General features: G+C 40.1%; 1 protein-coding gene across 5 annotated transcripts in view; it reads left to right on the top strand.

Annotated features, from left to right (window-relative positions):
• The first annotated feature begins 3,192 nt into the window (after positions 1-3,192).
• The window catches only part of sorbs2a (sorbin and SH3 domain containing 2a), a 46,947-nt gene continuing 42,288 nt past the window's right edge, over positions 3,193-7,851 (top strand). For 3 of the 5 annotated variants that reach the window (XM_087176937.1, XM_087176938.1, XM_023417374.2), the window contains exon 1: positions 3,208-3,719. The gene's annotated coding sequence lies outside the window, so the exon portion shown is untranslated. Of the gene's footprint in view, positions 3,720-7,851 lie in introns of all 5 variants that reach the window. The other 2 variants (XM_087176939.1, XM_023417375.2) reach the window with 2 other exon arrangements.

The following is a 7,851-nucleotide window of genomic DNA, read 5'->3' as shown; positions in this document are numbered from 1 at the left end:
TAAGAGCATGTCTGTGGATAGCATGCCAACTATAAAAAGGCACCTACTTGACAACAGTAAGATTCAGTAGGGGGCCGCCTATACTGCGCATAAGAGCTGGTGATAAAAGACCGACACATGCATGCGTATAAGTGCACGCTCACACAAAAACACGTACACACAAATACACACTCACAGATGTAGTCTTGTTGACACTTCACAAAGGTCAGCTATCAATAACGGTCTAAATTTGTACACCTTTAATGTTGACAGAGGAAAGGGTTCTTTATGCATGCGTTAACAACAAAATCATTCTGCAGCTTTTAAACTTCTGATTAGACATTTGTTTTTAAGGTAATTTAAGGTGGTATTTATATCTAAGATGCCATGTTATAGTGTAAGATCCCCTTAAACAGTAAAACATGATCAGTAATTTGCACTACACTAAATTAACTGACAGGAAATTCTTTTACAAATGTAATTAGAGGGAAGACTTACTTTGGATGAAAATTTACGTAAACCAGGTAATCTGCAGATTAAAAGCACCGCATCTTTTTCTTCTTCTTTTTATTTTTAGCAAACATGATATTTTATTATGTGCAAGCGGTTTCAATTGGATTTGTATAAAGCAGTGTGTGCTGCTGTTGTTGAGTTGATAATATGAGCCAGCTTTGTACCACAACAACAACATCATAATAACTACATCATAGGGCTGAGTGAATTAACACAGAGCTGGAATAATTAGTTCAAAAAGGATTGTATTTGTTTGATATTTACACAAGAGCTTGTGCATTCCTGAGGCACCATTTTCATCAGAAAAAAGGGTCATATTTTGCATTTGTGTCTGTTTCCATATCAAGTCACTAGACCATCTCTAACAGCCCTCTAAAGATTTTAAGAATTCATGAGCAGTTTGGCTTTTGCATTCACATTTTCACTCCAGGTCTGCAGATCTACGTTTCTGATGCTGCACTTAGACTTCACATTTGTGGCCTAATTAGTGCAAAAGATACATGGATAGACAGATTTAGTTCTGAACCTGTTGATTTAGCTTCTTCTTCAAGTCCACCAAAACAGATTACTTATTCTATTTCCCTTGAAACCAAAGCTAAACAATGTGCTAAATGTGTAAAGGCCATGTTTTCTGGTCACAAGATACCTAGCATTGACTATAAAGGAATACCATCCAGTCTGTAAATAATTGAACAGTTTAGTGTGTGTGTGTGTGTGTGTGATGGTGACACACGGACACAGGGTGGGGAGAATTCAGCAGTTAAGCCATCAAAAATCAAGACACAGCTCAGTGGCTTTGCATAATGAAGACAGAGTTAAAACAAATACAGTTTTGTTTCAGGGCAACACTTCGTGAGACAAAACCATAATTTAATGTCTTGTGTTTATCCAGCAAGGGCAGCAGTCCTCACAGCCAAAAATGTCAGTTTTAATCTAAAATGCTGTGTGTTAAAACCAGCACCATGCCAGGGCTGATATTAATCCACACCTATCAGAGTTCAACCCTGCAGCATTAACACTGAAACATTTGCTGGGGAGCTGCACCACAATGATTAATCATTGCTAGAAACTCATTTATCCAAAACACACCACAACACTGTGGTTGCAGGCTACTGGAATTTGTAATATCCTATCCTAAGAAAATCTACCAATATCCTACAAAATGTCTACAAATAGAAATAAAGTTAACCTACACCCCAAAACACCCCACATAATCTCTATTCAGTGTAAACTTGTATATAACAGTACATATATATATATATATATATGTATACAAGCTAATAGTATATAACAGTATATTATGCGTGGCCTATAAAGAAAAAATAAATAATATATATACATCTATATACAGTATAGATATATATATACAGTATATAATTACTTTGGCCCTTATTTCAAATCAAAGGATCAGATTCTTTGCTATAGAATTTGTAACCCTATCCTCAAAACACAAGTTAGGCTGTTCTGTATTTCTTCAAGGATGTCAAGCTACTTGTCATTTATTAATAGCTCAGCATTCCCCTTGAAACAGTTTGATGACAACCTGATATACTGCCAGGGAAACAAGGCTGGATTCCCATTCGGTAATCCAGGTCAACCGCTCTCTGGTTTACTCCTTATCATTTGAGTCTTCATATTTTACTTCAGCAACATTACATCACAAAATAGCCAGAAATTTGTACCACTTAAAGAATAGAATAGAATAGAAAATATGACAAGTACTCCATCCTTTGCCTTGTGGATCTGATCTTGTCAAAATCTACTTGTAAGGTCTTCATTGTTTTAGTTTATATTGCTCATTTTCTCCTTCATAGGGGAACTGTAAGGCTGAAACCAATTATTGTTTTCATTATCAATACATCTGGAAGTATTTTCTTTACAAATTGATAAATTGTTCGGTTTATAGAATGTCAGAAAATAGTGAAAAACTTCAAATTGCTTGTTTTGTCTGTCCGACAGTGAGAAATTCAAAGATGTTGAGTTTACTGTCATAGAAAACTAGGAAATCTTCCCGATTGAGAAGATCAGTTAATTATTACAGTAATAATTAACTGATCATTTCAGCTCAAGGGTACTGGTTGATATGTGGGTGCCCATGGGGAAATAACAAAACTGCAGTGTAAAATCAGGGTCAATAGGGGGTCAACAACAGGGTTTTTTTTTCCCTGGGGCCTAGAAGGTTAAGCTGGCCATGTGGGGAACCACACATAGTAACAAATTTTGGCATAGTTTTAGCTTATTCCTGTTATGGACCATGTTCTATCCATTAAAGGATAAAGACAATAATATTCTATATATAGCTACTGTCAACAAATTCACTTAAAAGTGAAATATGGTAGTCTTTCTCACAGTGAAACTTTCTGTGTCTGTGGCACCTAGCCCTAAACATAGTAGGATCATTTCATTGTTGGTTTTGGTCTTTTCATGTAATGTGTTGACACCCAGAGAAATATAGATTATCCCCAGACATATGCATTAACACACAGCCTGTATCCTCCTTAAGCTGAGCTGAGGTCAGTCTTTTGTATGTTTATACTGCGGATAGAAATTAAAGTGGCACTTTCCTGTTAGCGGTGAGCTGTAGGCTACACAGGCCTACTGTGTGTCCTCTGCGAGCAGTGATTGAACCGCGGGCGTTGCCATGGCTACACGAGGACCCAATGAGAAGCTCGCGGTAGACTGTTGCTGAATGAAAATAACAGAGGCCATTTTGCGCACGAAGCCACGGCATCATTCAACAATAATAAAAACGGAAACAGGGAGGCAGGTTCAGTCCATTTCTGGATAGACGCGAGTGCTTTTTAGAGCCAGCAGAGTGGTGTGGGGCCGCGGTGCCACTGGCGCTTGTAGTCAAGAAAAAAAAAAAAAAAGGCATGCGGTAACTAATTGTGCCGCCGCGTCGTCACCTCTCTTCCCTGGAAGTTTATGTTGTGAGGTAAGAGGGACAGGACGGCTTCACTGCATCGCTATCCCCCCCACCAGCAGTGACCCCCGAGAGAGGGAGTTGCCTTCAGTTAGCTGACCGACACCGGCAACATCCATGCGCGTCGAAAAACAGGTGTACGGTTTCATCACACGCACACCGCGTTAGCTTCCGAGACGCCGTGGCTCGCTGCGTTTTGTGTGTGCACTTTTGCGCTTGTTCGAGTGAGGACTTCATTCATTTCACACGGAAGAGGCTGTTTACCTGATGAGATGTTGCGGAATTAAGGGGCAGTCGTTGTAAGGTAGGTACAGCAATATTGTTGGGCTAAAGCTCTATCTCTCCCTCCGCGCCGCTTTTAGCAGCTGCAGCGGACCTGACCCACAGCTCACTTTCTTGTTGTGAAGAGGTAAACAGGCTATTTTGAGTGTTTTTAAGCGCGTTACAAACAACAACGACCCTGTGGTTGTAATCGCCGATACCACAGCAAATGAATCAGCTCATCTGGGATGCGGTAAGGTCGCCTCTGTTTCCTCTAAAGTGCATTCCAGTGGATTGCTGCTCGTAGTGCATTAAATGAAGATGCGGTCAGGGCTGGGATGATGTTAAATACTGAAACCACAGGCATTTTAAGCTGTGGAGAAGAGAAATGTTGCTTAACATTAGCAGTGAAAAACCGTGAGCATGAGTGTGTGCAGTAGCCTGCTTGAAAGTAATGAACATGAATTGAGATATCCATGTTTAACCTACATCCCAAATGCTTGGGATAATCTCTATTGTTAGAGCAATAATGCAAAAAAATATACTTTATTTGGTCTGTATTGCAGGTTTTTTCCCCCAGTGTCTTTCATTTCGAGAAAACAGGACTTATTGAGTTTTGTTTTGTACCTTGTGGAGCTAGTCTAATTTATGATATCAACACTAGTAACCCCAAGATACATTCTGTGTTGTGAAGGCCAGTACCTCACAGGGGAACTGTAAATATTGAATTTTTCCTCATTCCTGCTGATGCTTGTTGCATTCACCTGCCATCAAAGGTTCAAATCAGACAGTCTCTCATTTATAGAGGGCTAGAGTGAAAATCCATAGGGTCCTGAGAGATCAGTGCTACTGCAGTGGTGCATTTAATGTAACATCTTAAGACTTATCTATAGCTGTGTTGCTTATGTCTTCTCTAGGTGCACATTAGAAAACAATAAGGAATTGTCGGCTCATATGTTTCTTTGGTGCCATCTGCTAACTGATATGAAAGGATGATGTAATGAGGAAACAAAACAAAAGGCTAGCAGAGATGGTTATTATCTGTAAAACCCATTTGAATGCTGGGTGAACAGGGAGAGTGAGGAGGTGTCCAGGATGCACAAAGTGTAACACTATCACTCCGGGAACCTCATACCACTCCCAGTGTGGCCTACCTGGCCTGTGAGTGTGTTATTGTGTGTGTGTGTGTGTGTGTGTGTGTGTGTGTGTGTGAGTAAGTGGGCTGTAGGCTTTCCTGGTCTGTGATATTGATGTAGTATTTTATTGCATACTTGTCAGGGGAGAGGAAGTGACACGGCGGGCGGCAATATGACAAGCAACAGTTGGCTGCTATCTGTCTCATGAGGGGCTGCTGCACCAATAAACAGCCTCTCATAGGGGCTTAAATATACACACTTAATGAGCGATCATAGCATTTTGACTTGATTGATGACCAATGAGCCAGAAAGTATGTCTCTGTTAGCGTTAACCCAGTTGCACCTGCCAGTTTAGGGTTACTGAGAGAGACAGCTTGTGTGTGTGTGTGTGTGTGTATGTGTACATGTATGTTTCAGTGAGACAGGCCGAAGGAGAGAGAGTGAGAGGAGGAAAGAGGATCAAGGCAGGCCATCAGGGAATAGGAGAATGTGATACATTTTCTTCTGAAAGTACAGAATGTAACAGGGGGTTACTTGTCACTTTCTTTCTCCCTGACACTCTCTTTATCTATTTATCTCTCTCTCTCTCTCACTCACTCACTCACTCACTCACACACACACACACACACACACACACACACACACATTCCTTTTAATTTTCCTTTGTCCTTTATTTCCTTGTTTTGGTGCCCTCTCTTTTCTCATTGTCCCTCTGCTGCCTTCTTGCTCCTTTTATATCTTCCCCTCTCTCTCCTCTTCCTCAGAGGCTGATGTCATGGCTCAAGTGGTGTGTGAAAAGCTTGCCTAATTCTTAGTCTAGCTGATAATAGGGGCCGCCTGCAGGACATGCTTGCTCCCTGAGCTTTCTCAATAACCAAATCCTTTAGAGCTTACTGAGCTGTTTGTGACTGTTACCTAAACTGCTCAACTTTTTAACTTAAAACTTGAAACTTGAAGATATTCATCTGTTTTTTTAAATTATTGGGATGATCAATCATTGTTGGTTACTGGGATGTCACAATAAAGATCTGTGTATCTATCAATTAATGAGATAATTATGAAAAACTAAAAGTGGCTACCAACATAAAATGGTGGGGTCTATTTTTACTGCTATTATCATTTCAGTAACTAACAAGAACACAAGGGGAGGCACCTCTATGCATCACAATAGCTTGGACACTGGCATACTGGTGCATACAAGTTTATAATGTAATAATAATGTGGAGAAATACATGTTATATTGGCAGAGACGGAAAATGATATAAAGTGCATATGAATAAATGTGCACATTCTTTTTGTGCATTTCATTTTAATTGTGTTTTTAAAATGAAATGAATGCCTCCAACTTGTAGAAAATCAAGACCTTCTAAGATGGGCTAAGTGACCACCACTACATTGACATATCAATGTACTAGAGGATTTAGTTGTTCAATATCTTAAAACTCAGAAATGTTCAGTCCAGTTAAGTTCATTTACTGGTACATCTTGTATTTTTCATAGTTATCCTGGCATCTAAATACAACTTCAGTCCAGTCAGTTTTAATTTATCAATTTCATTGGTCTTAATAACAAGCGCCAGTTTATCAGAACACTATAAAAAGGCAAAATTTAAAAACGGTCTTTAAGTAGTCGAGGATCGGGATATACTTTAAACTGATTAGCAACACTACACAGAGGAATTAAGGAGCCTATCCTGCCCAGCTTGGAGGAAGAAGACTAGAAGACTGCCTTTAGTACATGTGTAGGTTTGAAATGCTGCAGTTTAGATGATGTTGCTGCCTTGTGCTGGCAGATCATGGACAATGGAGAAACACCCCCGAGGAATAAACAACATAGTTTTACCATTTCACAACAACTGTAGTATTCAGGCCGTCACAGATCAAAATAGGCAATTTTTAAAGACCGAGAGTCAAGCTAAATGCTACGTTACATCCTGTAACTACAACCAAAAAAGTACTGTAATATATGCCCATCTAGCTCATATTCCTCTGCACTGTTTCTGCACTTCCTAAGCAGCAATGCCTTGGCGCTGTGCCTGTTCAGCAATGTAGTTTTGGATGTATTTTTTCCTTTTTTGATCTGCTCCCAGGTTTAAGTGTTTTCCAGTAAGTGACACTTACTAATGTGAACATGCACAGCTCCTCTGCTTTTTATATCCCGCCACTTACTTAACTGGAAATGGCAGGGCCTTGCAGAAGCTGATAATGAATTAGGTGTTGAAACTGTACGGGTGAGACCATGTCGACGCGGCCACTGTCGTCCGGAGTGGCTCATAGGTCAAAGTGTCGGTGCGTTTGAGTGTGAGTGTGTGTCACTTGCTATAAAAATAGTTTGCTCTGCTAGTTTAATGAGATCATTCCCAAGCTGCTGTTGTGTCATGATGGTTTTAATTGTTTTTTTATAAATCATTCGTAGTTTAGATGCACGAGGGATCTGATCTAGATTTGTAAAGTTACATCCCTCAAAGGTCAGAAACTTTGGGTTGTGTTCGTTCAGATGTTGATGGAGCTCTTGTTGGTCAACCTCTGTGAAGTCTCAAGTAGGTTAAAGGAGAATATCTGAAGTAAAAATATAATAATCAATAACTAAACTCAGGTGCTTTACCTCTTCATTACTTTATTGGCCCCTTGATACTCCCCTAATTCTGGCCCCAAGGTTGCATCATTAGCACCTGTCACTCGTCAGCTTTTCACCATACCTCACTGATCCTTGGCACGTGACCAGAAAGTTCTGGGGGGCAGCTGCTGTTTGATCGTGTCTGCTGACACACTGATCACTCTAGAGCACTCTGGAAACCCCAAGGTCTGAAGCCTGGGTGTTTGGGAGGACATAGTTGTAGAAGGAGCACTACTTATCATCATTGGAGCCATCTGTGCCTGTGTAGATTTTTACATTACCACTTCATCATCAGCATGATGAAAGCCTACACAGATAGTGTTGATCCAGGACAACTCAACTAAGTCCATCAGTGCTTGATTTAATGGTTGACAACAGGTTGACATTTGGCTGAACTTGTCCAGAAGTTTAGATGTTTACCTT

This window comes from Seriola lalandi, unplaced genomic scaffold (genome assembly GCF_002814215.2).
Source record: "Seriola lalandi dorsalis isolate HSWRI2012SDOR001 ecotype SW California unplaced genomic scaffold, Sedor1 jcf7180002054574, whole genome shotgun sequence".
NCBI lineage: Eukaryota > Metazoa > Chordata > Actinopteri > Carangiformes > Carangidae > Seriola > Seriola lalandi.
The sequence above is the reverse complement of the archived record's forward strand: the minus strand, read 5'-3'. Positions and strand labels throughout refer to the sequence as shown.